This window comes from Cavia porcellus, unplaced genomic scaffold (genome assembly GCF_034190915.1).
Source record: "Cavia porcellus strain 051 isolate PalLab524CR breed Dunkin Hartley unplaced genomic scaffold, mCavPor4.1 scaffold_31, whole genome shotgun sequence".
In the NCBI taxonomy this organism is placed as follows: domain Eukaryota; kingdom Metazoa; phylum Chordata; class Mammalia; order Rodentia; family Caviidae; genus Cavia; species Cavia porcellus.
Genome location: NW_026947514.1, coordinates 45,111,458 through 45,124,951, shown reverse-complemented (window position 1 = coordinate 45,124,951; position 13,494 = coordinate 45,111,458). Strand labels below are relative to the sequence as shown.

The window sequence follows — 13,494 nt, the reverse complement described above, 5'->3', positions numbered from 1 at the left end:
ACCCAGAAACCACAGGGTCGAGACTAGACTCACACTATGAAAACTGGAACTCCTTTGGAAAGAAGCACCCTGCCCTTCATAAAAATTCTATTTGCAAAACTTACATAATAAATCTTCAAATGAGACTCATAGAGAATGTAATGCAACCTTTAAGTTGAGCAAAGAGGACACGTGGTCTCTATTTCTGCCCTGTTCCACGTGTTCTGGGACTCCAGCAAATACTATATCATTCTTCAACCAGAACAGTCCAGCCCTTCATGACAGATCCACACAACTTTGATGTCTATGAGTGAAAACATTACTGTATTGCACCAGCCTTTAAAACTTATCCCCAAAGCCACACATTAAACAAAGCTTTGACACAGGACTTCCCCAACCTCCCTTCATGGTAGAACTTCCATAAACACCTTTTCAGAGAAAAACAATGAAAGAAAGGAAGAAAAAGAAAGAGAGAAGGAAAGAAAGAAAGATAGACAGATAGATAGATAGATAGGTAGATAGGCAGGCAGTTGGGGAGGATGGGTGGGCAGGCACTAGAGGCCAGGCAGATGACCCAGTAAACCTCAACTACTTGTGGACAACGTAATAACAAATGGATGGGAAAGTCAATTACCACATCACCTCAGAGGAGGGCAACTTACAACTCCTATTCTTTTAACTGAGGGACCCTTGGATCCACATTCATAGATATGAATCTTCTAAGAAGTTATACTACAAATATATTCACACATGGGCACAGAAAGATCACCATTATCATAGAAAAAGGGCTCATGATTTGTAAGAGAGAATTACCTAAGTGTCTCTTGGTATAGTACTGTCCTGCAGTAAATACAGGATGCCCATGCCCCATCACCAAAGCAGTACTCCACATCACAGAACTTGAATCTCTATAATATAGAGTCCTGTCATGGGTACTATTCCACGTTCCTTGGGTGAATCTGATGCAAAGCCAGGTTTGGGAACCAAGACTTAAGAACTTCATGCCTGTGGGTTACAAAAACTATCCAAGATCCATGGGTCCTGACGTGGGAACATCTAATATATTCAGAGAAAAAAGACAGACTGATAGAAGTCAAGTAACAGAAAAATGCATATACATTATCATTTATGTCAAAACTGAAAACAGGGCCTGGGGATTTAGCTCAGCGGCATAAGCGCCAGCGCATGGTCGTGAGTTCGATCCTCAGTACTGATAAAAAAAAAGAATATAAAACTGAAAACAAAGTGTATTTGTAGCAATACATATATTTTTTAGATATCCAACTTTCCCAAATCATAGTATGTGTGCACACACAGAAATCATTCTAGAACTGCTCAGAGTAGCAACTATAAAATAGTTACCCAAGTGCTTGGCACACAGAAGATGCCCGGTAAATGGTGACTATTACTTCCTTGTGTGTCTGAGTTTGTCCCTGCAGAGGTTATAGAAAGTTTTAAGTGACTAATGAATTTTCCTAAGCATCTGATGCAGGTGTTTGTAAACTACTGAAATAAAATATACACTTGTTCAATAACCTCAGTGACACTCAGTATACAATAGCTCATTAACTGTTATACTGACACTTTTACAACTAGTTTAAAATTTATACTCTTAAATGCAAAATGCTTCAATATTGATATCATGTTGATTTGTAGATCCATTATAGTGGCCCATTTAAAAGTTTTTCTGTCAACCAACAAATCTAAAAACTCCAAAGTAACATTACATACAACCTTGATGAAACTCAGTGAGAAAATTTGCACAAGGTTCTAAATGCTAGCTATATGAACAACAATGTAACAAACCTTTTTCTGGTGGTACTGAGGACAGAAGCCAGAGGCACTTTACCACTAAGCAACACCCTCAAATGTTTATAAGGGAGTGTGTGTGTGTGTGTGTTTAAATTGAGACATGGTCTTGCAGGACTTGAACTATGATCCTCTTGCCTCAGATTCTCTAAGTGCTAGAATTACAGGCATGTACCAGCACCTCCAGCTATGTAATAAACTTTTAAACATGCTTTCTTTTGAACTTTTCACATCCCAAAAGGCAATTTATGGAGAATATCTGGCTCACAAAAGTCATTATATTGAAAGTTCTTCAAATAGCCCCAGGGCTAGTGAGAGAGAACATGGAAAATTCTATTACAATACTATTTTTTCTTTCAACTCTTGTTTCCATTTTAGTTCTATTAAGGATCAAAATTCTAAGAGCACAAGCTTATAGAAAAAGATCAAATTGAGTCCAAAAGTCTTAATAGGGAGGAAGTTACAAAAATTAGAGCAGAAATTAAGGGAATTGAGACTAAGAAAACAAAGAATACAAAGAATCAATGAATCTAAGAGTTGGTTACCTGAAAGTTTAAATAAAATGAACAAACCTTAGCCAACCTTATAAAAAAAAAAGTAAGAAAGAAAAGACTCCGACTATGAAATTAGGAATGAAAAGAGTAAAAATCACAACAAATTCTGCAGAAATCAAGATGATAATTAATACTCACTTTGAGAATCGGTATTCTAATAAGACAGAAATCACAGAAGAAACGGGAAGGTTTCTAGACACATATGAATTATCAAAGCTGAATCAAGAAAATACAAAGATTCTAAGTAACCTGCTATCAGTCAATGAAATTGAAGATATAATTAAAAACCTTTCAACAAAGAAAAACCCAGATCCTAATGGATTCACCATTGAATTCTACAGCAAATTTATATCTAATGCCACCACTCTTCAAATACTTTAATTAAATTTAAAGGGAAGCAATGCTCCCAAATTCATTCCTGGAAGCAAGCATTATCTGACACCAAAACCACAGAAGGATCCACCCAAAAAAGAGAGTTAAGGCCAATCTCCCTAATGAACTTCTCAATAAGATACTGGCAAACAAGGCAGTAAATCATCAAGAAGATTATTTACCATCTCCCAAGTGAGATTCATCTCACACGTGCAGGAATGGTTCAACATATGCAAACCAGTAAATATAAGGCATCACATTAATAGAGCCATGGATAAAAACCACATGATCATCTCGGTAGATGTAAAAAAAGCATTTCACAAAGTGCAACACTCATTCATAACAATCCTACAGAAAACTGAACAGATGATCTTTATGTCAATCTGACAAAAGCCATCTATGACAAACCAACAGCCAACATCATACTAAATGGACAAACACTGAAAACTAAAATCATAGTGAATCACACTAAAATCAGGAACAAGGCAAAGATGCCCACTATTATCATACTCAATATAGTTCTGCAAACATTAGCCAGAACAATTAGAAAAGAGAAAGAAATAAAAGGAATAAGGATAGAAAAGGAAGAAGTTTAATTATCGTTATTTGCAGGTGACATGATACTCTACAAAAAAGATCCCAAAAACTCCAACAAAAGACTTGTAGACTTAATAATCAAATTCAGTAGCATAGCTGGATACAAAATCAACAATCAAAAATTAGTAGCATTTCTATATACAAATAACAAAGTCACAGAAAGATAAACTATACCTTTCACAACAGCATCCCCCCCTTCAAAAAAAGAAAAGTCATTAGGAAACAACTAACAAAGGAAGCAAAAGATCTTTACAGTGAATACTACTGTAATCTGAAAAAGGAGAGCAAAGAGGGCATCAGAAAATGGAAAGATACATCTTGTTCTTAGGTAGGAAAAACCAGTATAGTAAAAATGGCCATACTTCTAAAATTGTTACATAGATTCAATGCAATCTTAATCAAAATACCAAGAGCATTCCTCACAGAACTAGAGAAAACAATCTTAAAATTCATTGGAACCAGAAGAGACCTAGAATAGCAAAAGCAATTCTGAGCAATAAAGGTAAGGTGGGAGGGGAGCATCACAATCCCCGACTTGAAATTACACTATAAATTCATGGTGATAAAAACATTATGGTACTGCCAAAAATAAACAGACATGAGGATCAGGGGAACAGATTAAAAGATGCAGAAACAATTCCAAATGTACTCAGCCACTTTATGCTTCACAAACATATTCATTGGAAGAAAGACAGCCTCTTTCATAAATGGTGCTGGAGAAACAGGCTTTCCACATGCCAAAGACTCAAACTAGACCCAGGTCTCTTACTTGTACTAAACGAAAATAAAAGTGGATCAAATACCTAAATATTACAACAGAAACACTAAACCCGTTGGAAAATAGAATAGGGAGGACTTTTGAAGACATAGATGTAGACAAAGACTTTATGAACAAAAACCCCAATCACACAGGAACTACTGGGATCTTGTCTTATTAAAAAGGTTTTACAAAGCAAAACAAATTGCCAGCAGAGTAAAGAGACAACCCACAGAGCAGGAAGAAATTTCTGACAGCTGTTCCTCAAAGGACTAATATCACAAATACTTAAAGAACTCTAAAAACTAAGACCCTCTAAATATAAAGGCCCAATCCGAAAAATGAGCATGTGAAATGAATAGACACATCTGAGATGAAGTAGAAATGGCAAACAAATATATGAAAAATATTCAACATCACTGGCCATTAAAGTAATGCTGAGCTTCCAGCTCATTCCAGAAAGAATAGCTATTACCAAGAAATCAACTAGTAACAAATGCTGGTGAGACTGTGCAGAAAAAGGAAGTCTTCTTCATTGTTGGAGTATAAACTGGTATAATAACTGTGAAAATCAATGGGAAATTCCTCAAAAACTTAAAACTGGAGGTTTTATGTGATCCAGTATCCCCCTTCTTGGTATTTTCTTAAAAGAATTAAAAGCACTGCATCACAGTGATGTATGTACACCCAAGTTTACAGCAACACAATTTGTAATAACTAAATCTTGGAAACAGCCCAAATGCCCTCAATTGATAAATGGATAAAGAAGATGTGACTTTGTCATACAATGGAGTACCACTCTGCCATAAAGAAGGATAAATTTCCAGATAAGTGGATGTACCTTTAGATCATACTCTTAAGTAAAATAAATTGGGCATACATGTTCAAATATCACATGGATTCTCTAGTGTGAGAAACTGAAAGAGTAAATAAGGACCAAAATGTATAACAGATATGGTGAAATACGAAGAAAATGTTCAAATGGTAAGGGAGAACTAGGGATAGGGAAGGGAAAGGAAAGAAGGGAAAAGAAAAAAGAATAGAAGGGGGGCTGGGGATTTAGCTCAGCGGCATAAGCACCTGCCCTGCAAGCAGGCGGTCGTGAGTTCGATCCCTGGTACCAGAAAAAAGAAAAAGAATAGAAGGAAAAAATGGAAACAAAGCTTTTATAAATAAGGTGGAGGAGAGGGGCTAAAGGGAGGGGAGGGGTTGGGAACACAAGAATCACAAGACATCATGTACAGGTACAAATTCCACTTGATGAATGTCATCAATTATGTATATCTAAAATGCACCAATAACATTAATTTTAAAAATCCTGAGAAAATCTCGAGAGCATCACAAATATACCCTATAATAAGGGGCATCAGTATGTTCTTAAATGAATGTTATGCAGTACTTGGTATGTATTTAAGATGCAATAGAAGTAAAATGTGTATTTTTATAAAAGTGAATTCAATACAATTTTCAAAACTTCATTTTCAGACACTTATAAAAAGTATATATAATTCACATTTAATCCAACTTACTTGGCCACTGAATGTTTGGCTGCAGCAACTTTAAAGTTGATTTCCAACAATGTTCTCCTGTACATGCTCCTGAAGTTCTATCTTCAATGGCTGAAATGTATGAAGTCTTCTTTATCAATCAGGAGAGTCACCACACTGTTCAGAGAACAAAATGAAAACAATGATCATATAAAGGGGTAAGAGATAGTGTCTTACTTTGTCATTGCCAAGACACAATACCTGACACCCACAACTCTAAGGAGGACGGGTTTATTCTGCTTCACAGTTTGTAGCAGTCTTAGTCCATAGCCAGGTAGCTCTATGACAAGTGACAAGATAGCATAGAGGAGGAAGTTTGCTCATGTCCTGGCATCAAGATGCAGATGGACAGACAGATCAAGGCAAGTGAGAAAAAGATAGACCCTTCCAGGCCATACCCCCTTCTGGCTATGCCTTCCAATTCAAATATTCACTGAAGAAATATTAACTAAAAAGGAAATCAGTGGTCTGGAGAATGCAAAATGATTAGCAGTCCCAGTGAGATAAAGTTGCCACTATTTTGGAAGCAGTGTCTACTGAAAAAGAGCGATGCATTTTTATGAAATTGTAATGAACTACTGGAATATAACTATGTATAGCTTAGAGGTCAGTGATCACATCTGAATGCCACTATCAGTCAATAGGATGTGACTGTCAAGCTTTGGGGAAATGCTTAACACACGAGGCATCTGTTCTGATTGTTAATGCTGATAGTCTTTCTTGTTACTTGAATTCCAAGTGACTTCCAGAAATTCCAGATGACCTAGGAAGAACTATGTACTGATTAAATTTCCAAATGTGAAGAAGCTACACAAATGCAGTCTTGAGAAAGTAAAAACCTGAAGGATCTGTTCTTATGAAAACAAAGGTTGTTTTCTTATGAATATGCATTTGTACCTTCCCTGTACAAAACACTATAAAAGTACCTAGACTTTGAGAGTAGGACAAAGGTCAAGGCAGAGCACATGAGCTGGTGGGCATGCTTCCAGAGCACATGTGCTGGTGGATGAATTGATGACTAACTCCTCTCACTAAAGAAAGCTAAAAAATCAATGAAAATATAAATAATAGCACTTACAAGAAACAGCACATTTCTCCTTGGTGATTCCTGTCCATTTGCTAAATGTTGGAAAGTTATCCATAAAGCTAAACAAATATTTACGGCAACAAACAAGATGTGAAGAACAATGTTTGTTGGATTTTAATTCTGTAAGTTACAACATTCTTGACCTATACCTGGGTCAAAACCTAAACAAAATAAAAAGTCTTTTTCATAGTCATCAAAAAGAAGCTGATATTATTTAGTGTGTCCTATTCACTCAACTCTAATTTTCTAAATAATGAGGTGTGAATACTAATTGCTTTATCGGGTTAACTCAAAAAGGTACAAAAGAGACTGCATTTCTTAAAGAATTTGTTCTAAACAAAATAACATGAAAAGCTCTATTTTAAAATTGTTATTCCTCGGGGCTGGGGATTTAGCTCAGCGGCATAAGTGCCTGCCTTGCAAGTAGGCAGTCGTGAGTTCAATCCCTGGTACCGATGAAAAGGAAAAAGACAAAAAAAAAAAATTGTTATTCCTACTCCTTTACATGCTGGCAGATTTGACTAAGATTAATATTTTGAGTTCAGATTCTGAGAAATATTATTAAACAGTCAAAAGTTACCACTGGCTAAATATGAGAACCATTAAGACATGGCTGGTTAAATGATTTAGGGTACCTCCCCAGAGTGAAATATTCTACAGTCGTCAAAAACAATGATACATACATTCTGTGAATACGCATACTTTTGATTTGTCAGTTATACCTTAATTTTAAAAAATGAAATATATATCAAGAGGTCAAACCAAAAGTTCAAGTTGCAGAGTACATATAGCACATCATAAACACACACACGTCAAACTGGTTTCTTTCTCACAGGCACAATTCACAGGGAGGTAAGACTCAAACTCTGCCCACACACATACAAATCTTAATTTTACAATTCTGATAACCTATATTTTTCTATTCATACATTCAGTCAAGCACCTAATAAGCATTCACTCACTCCTCTGTTCAGTCTTGGTAAATGAAGTTGAAAAAAACTGACCTGAACTCTGCCTTCGCAGAGCAAACAATTCACAGCCTCACAAAGCCGTGGCTTCTCAAGCTACCTCAACACTCCGTACCATCTGGCTTTGTAAGAAGAGGGCTAGTGTATGAGTTTGTGTCTGTAGAAGTGGTCAGCCTTTCTTCTTAGTCAACTTTCGACTTGTTTCAAATACTATTTCAGTCTACCAGCGACTTCCAGCTTCCTCGACTTGGAACATCCAGGAGTGGAAGGAGAGGAAAGGATTGAGTGGTGACTGTGATCCATGGGAAACAGGAGCACAGAAGTAATTGTGATGCCAATATTTGAGATTCCAAACAAGCACTGGATTTCTATGTTCATCCACAAGGATGGACAGGAAACTGCCTCTGACTATGAATAAATAGAACGATGGGCAAAACATATGAAACAGCTATGTTTGGTCAGTGGACAAAAGTAATACAGGACAGCCCTGACACTTAGACCTACAGGTCCTAAGGGTAAGACAAACCAAAACCAAGTTCAAGGACCTTACTGGGTTGAGAGCTCAGCAACAAAATTCAGAGAGACTAAGAGAACTAAGCTCTGTAAATCCGCAAAGAAGACACTCAAATCATAGGGTGAATATGTATCTGCACAGACATGGGACACACACAGTCCCTTGTAATACACAGAACATCAGGAAGAATCGCCAAAGGGTCCTAGACGCAGTCTACTCTAGAAAAAGCAGTTCCAAATGGATGTCACTGATCCCAAATAATTTAGTTGTGTAAATTAACCATGTGTCAGAACAAAGTCCAAGACTCTTTAAAGGAACTTCAAGTGGACAGAAAATGATCAGAGAGAAACCTGGAACTCCATGAAGCAGCAAAAACTGCTAGAATGGCCAACTTGTAGGTTAGTATAGTACAGAATTTTTCTAGCCACCAAGCTTTGGAATGTGATGACACTAACAGGGGTCAGAAGGTCAAGATCAAAGTAGTCCTCAACTCTCCTCCCAACTATCTGCCAGCCTTAGTCAGTCTCCTTAAGCTCTCTGAGCTATCACGTGCTCAAAATAATGCTATCCCTTGAACCACTATCACGTTATACAGTGAATAATCAAAGTGTGGTGGAAAATTCACTCACTCATCCAACAGATATGTACTGAGGAGCTTCTCTGTATACCTCTTTGCATGTCTGAACCTCAGTTTCTTCATCTTTATAGTGAAAGCATTAACAGTACTAAGCCTACAGCTTTTAAGTGTTTGTTGCTGTTGTTGCTATTAATGCTGCTATTGCTAGGTATATAATGATAAAAAAGACCAACTGCATCCTTGGCACAGAAAATTTACATTTGAGATGCATAATTAAAAAAAAAAAAAGCTTTGGGGATGAAATGCTAAAACTGCACCTGAGAAAATTGTGGATTAGGTAGAAAAAGAGAATACTAACCTAAAAAGAAACCTAGACCTTAACCTTCACTCTGCTTCTTGAGAACTTCTATGGCACTGGATTAAGTTCTTTTTCTTATTGAGCCTCAGTTTATCCCTCCAGAGGCAAGACAATAATCTTCAATGTCTTTTTCCATTTCTACTATCTGATGAAGTCAGACAGAGGATCCATTTTGGAAACATCTTGCTCCTGTCTTTATTTGACCAATTTAATCCTCACAGTCTCCATATATTTGGAAACAAGTAGTTTTGAACCGCTGGAAGACAGTTTGTGATATAAGAAAACCAGGAAAAATAACTGTAAATCTAGGATTTAATAAAGAGAAGTTTGCCCATTCCCTCCAAATCTAGAACAAAGGCTGCCTAATTTACGCCTCTGAAAATGTGGGATGGATAGCCCAAGTGTTCTTGCCCACTGCTGAATAAATTATTATTGTGATCTTTGAGGAGCTAAATAATGTAATCATAGAAAGCAGGCAAGAGTCTCCTCTGGTTCTAATGTTTGAGTTGGCACTTAACGTAGCAAAATTTTCTCTCACACAATTACAAAATGGAGGAAGAAATGGCAGGGTACTGCAAAAGCTTCTTCTTAAAGAGAAACAGAAAAAATATATAAACAGCTAGTTTCTTTCACCTGTTGTTTCTATTACCAAGGCCACAACTGGTAGTATCAAACTACAAACACAAAAACTCCCACAAAATGATTCAAACCTTACAAAACACAGATAATTTTAGACAAGTCTCAAAAACCAATGTTATACTTTTGGTGAATTTCAGTCCTAATCGAAGAGGAAATGTTTGAAGATGGAGAGAATCTTTGGTCAATGTTCCAGGAACAGTTGAGAAAGTCCTTTCCAAAATTACCAACATTTTGAAAAACTTGCCAAAGTTCACAGAACCTCATAATGTTAAAAAAAAAAAAAAAAAACAAAAACAAACTACCAGTTTTGTTGGAGAGAACATACTGTGCAATACTTCTGTACATACAAAATGCCATACTCAATTTCAGGAAGTTCTCAGACACCCAGAAGTACAACCAGGGCTTCTGCATAAGAAACTCTTGCTTAAAGTAACATACAACAAAAGTGCGTTGAAGGATTCCCCAACAGGCATGTTTGTGTACACGTGTATGTGTGTGTGTGTGTGTGTGTGTGTGTGTGTGTGTGTGTGCGTGTGCATAGTAACACAGTAATGGTTGAGAGTGAGGTATATCTACTTTTGGGTTATCATATCACTAACTCTGATAAACATGTCTCTTAAACTATCTGTCTACCTCACAGTAGTTTTGATGGCAATTACTCTATTTCCTTGTCCATCCCTCTAATGGGGAGGTTGACCAGATGCATCCTGCCTCTCCATCCACATAGGTGGGCAAATGGGATTGACTTTGCCAGTTGAGATACTCCATTCCCTAGATAAGTGACTGACCTGGAAAAGACAAACCACACTCGGGAAACCAGAGATCTTTATGTGAATGGATGCTGCAGATGACAGGGCAGATCTCCTTTCCTGGCATCACTAAAACTAAGGACCATACATGCAAATTTGTAAGGGTTACTTTTCCCATCATGTTAGAAAGTGTTTGAAAATGAAGCCAGAAAACATAAAAGCAGAAATGAGGGATGAGGCAAAGGGGATGAAAAGATAAGAAAGCTTTAATGACATTTTAACTACCAGACCTAGCTGAGTCAAGTCACACGTCCCCTGAATTTCCCACTATACATGATTCGGTAAGCTTTTTCCCCTCTAAGGCCAATTTAAGTTTGGCTTCTGTTCCCTAAAGATCAAAAAAACAAAAACTCTTATTCAAGCTCTGCTTGAATAAATGATATGGGAACTAATATTTAGTGAGTACTCCCCAAATGTCAGAAACCATGTAGGGCATTCAAAATATGTCATCTTGGCTCATTTTTATAGTTATGCTGGAAAGTCTTAAGTCTTAAGATCATAGTCTTAACTCTACCAGCAAGTTATTCTTTGAAGTTTAGAAATAACACAAGTTTGGTATACATGGTATAGACAGTAGTGAAAGGATAAAGAAAATTTATTAGAGTATAAAATCAACAACACTGCTAATTATGGCGCTTCAGACATAATACCACTCAGAGACATTCTCAAATAAGTTACAATCTCCAATTCATCTCTAACACTGTCCCCAGAAATAGAATTTAGGGGAAACAGATTGGATAGCAAGGTAAGGACTATAAGAAAAGCAAGGAGGGGCCAGGGATTTAACTCAATGGTGCCAGCCTCGAAAGCACTGGGTGGTGAGTTCAATCCCAGTATCAAAAAAAAAAAAAAAAAAAAAAAAAAAGAAAAGCAGGGAGAAAGCTGGGCATGATGGTGCACACCTGTAATCCCAGCACACAGGAGGATCACTGCGAGTTTGAGACTAGCCTGGGCTACAACGTGAGCTCATGGCCAGCCTAAAGCACGCAGTGAGACTCTGTCTCAGACAGACAGACAGGAAGAAAGAGAAAGAAAGAGAGAGAGAGAGAGAGAGAGAGAGAGAGAAAGAGAGAAAGAAAAAGACAGAAAGAAAGAAGCAAAGTAAAAAGAAAAGCAAGTAGGGCAAAACATTCAGCAGGTAAACTTTCAGGAAACTGAATTTTACTAGCAAATCTTCAAAAAAACAAACAAACAAAAAAAATGTGACACAGGGAAGGCATCAAATTAGTTAAAAGGAAATAAGAAATGAATGTAATGAAAAACTTTAATGTTCTGTTCCTAGCATAAGATTCATTAGCTATACTTTCTCTGTTTCTGTCTAGAAAAGAACTAAGCAACGAGGAAACTATTCTTTTCAGGATTGAAGAGTGATATATAGAACTAGAGGCCCCTATCTGTGTGCTAGCAAACTGTCCTAATGATACGTTAAATTGCATATTTATATATAGCTATTAAAATGTGTGTTAAAAGCAAAGGGCATTATTCTATTTCTTAACAATGTAATAGTATAATCCCTGCATAGGTAATTTATAGGTTTCTGGTACTTTTGCATAAACAGCATATCATGGAGGAAATCTAAAAGTGGGAGAGACAGGGACAGTTAGATGAATTTACAGATGAGTAACTACCTTTGAGCATTTATGTAGCTGACACAAGTCACACACTTAGACCAGCAGAGCAGCCAGGATTTGAATTCAGGTATTTTTGTTTTGTTTTCATCCCAAAGATTGAGCACTATCAGTTAGAATCATCTAACAAAAGATAGCTTGAGGCTTTTTCTCTCAAAGTCTCTGATGGAAAAAATATCACTCAATGTGCTTGAAAGAGATGTATCATCAACATTCAATGTTTTAGAGAGTGATGCCTTCTATTTTCAGGTATATACAGCAGCAAAAACTACTTAAACAAAGATGTTCCAGTGGGCAACTAGGGCAGTAGAGGTTCACTCAGTTTCTGTTCATCCAAACATTGAGTGAGCAGCTGTATGTCAGGAGTTATATGGAAAGAGCTAACAATATCAAATTAGATCAGCATGCTCTGCCCCTGGCTGAAGTCACATAGAGAAGAGGCAGAGGCCAGCTTGCAGACAATCCAAGTGAGCATAGTGCTATAGGAACACAGAGGAAGACACCAGTGACATCCCAGACCGGGAGACCAAAACAGTGGACATCAACAAAAGAAATCACACGTGGCTGCTACTGTTCCAGAGCTAAGAGCCTACAAAGGCAGCAATGCTTGAACACAGCAGCACTGCACAGCAGCGGACAGAAGGCCACAAAGGAGGTATGAAGTGCGGTAAGAGTTCAGAGGACAAAAAAGGCACTGAGATTAGGATGATCTCAGAATGAGTTTTGAAAGAGAATAATACAGAGTTTCAGAGAACAATCAGATCTAGGAGAAGAAGCTGAAAGAAATGACTGAAAAGCTTATCACAGCCAGGTGCTGCTCCCTATAGAGATGCATCCCGAGAAGCTCGAGCTTCCAGAGGGGTCTGAATAACCAGTCACCTGAGCACCTCCTTGGAACATTCTTCTTTCCCAAGGTCACAAAGACATTTCCTTAAAAAAACCAAAACTCATGAAAGGTAGACCCTGGGACAACTCACTTCACTAGGACCTGAGTCCTGACATTAACATGAATCATTTATGCCTACAGCATCTCTCCACATGGCCTACATACCCTCTAAATGAAAGTATCTTATTCTTCCAAGTTGTCATTCATATCATCACAAGTCATCTAAACAAGTCAAAGAAGTTGTGAACAGTTAACCTAAAAGCATGCTAATAGTGTCGAAAGAATATATAAACATCATTCATTTTCCCATTTTTAGCAAAGCTTAAACTAGCTAGACTCAACCAAAATCATCATACAATATAAAAGAGACTTAAGAGTTCATATTCAGGGGCTGGGGATTTAGCTCAGCGGCA

At 37.3% G+C, this 13,494-nt stretch overlaps 1 protein-coding gene across 4 annotated transcripts in view; it reads right to left on the bottom strand.

The window, feature by feature from the left end:
- The window catches only part of Daam1 (dishevelled associated activator of morphogenesis 1), a 177,948-nt gene that overhangs the window by 123,603 nt on the left and 40,851 nt on the right, over positions 1–13,494 (bottom strand). For all 4 annotated transcript variants that reach the window (XM_013155276.3, XM_063241084.1, XM_063241083.1 and 1 more), the window contains one exon: positions 5,598–5,732. The gene's annotated coding sequence lies outside the window, so the exon portion shown is untranslated. The remainder of the gene's footprint in view (positions 1–5,597; positions 5,733–13,494) is intronic.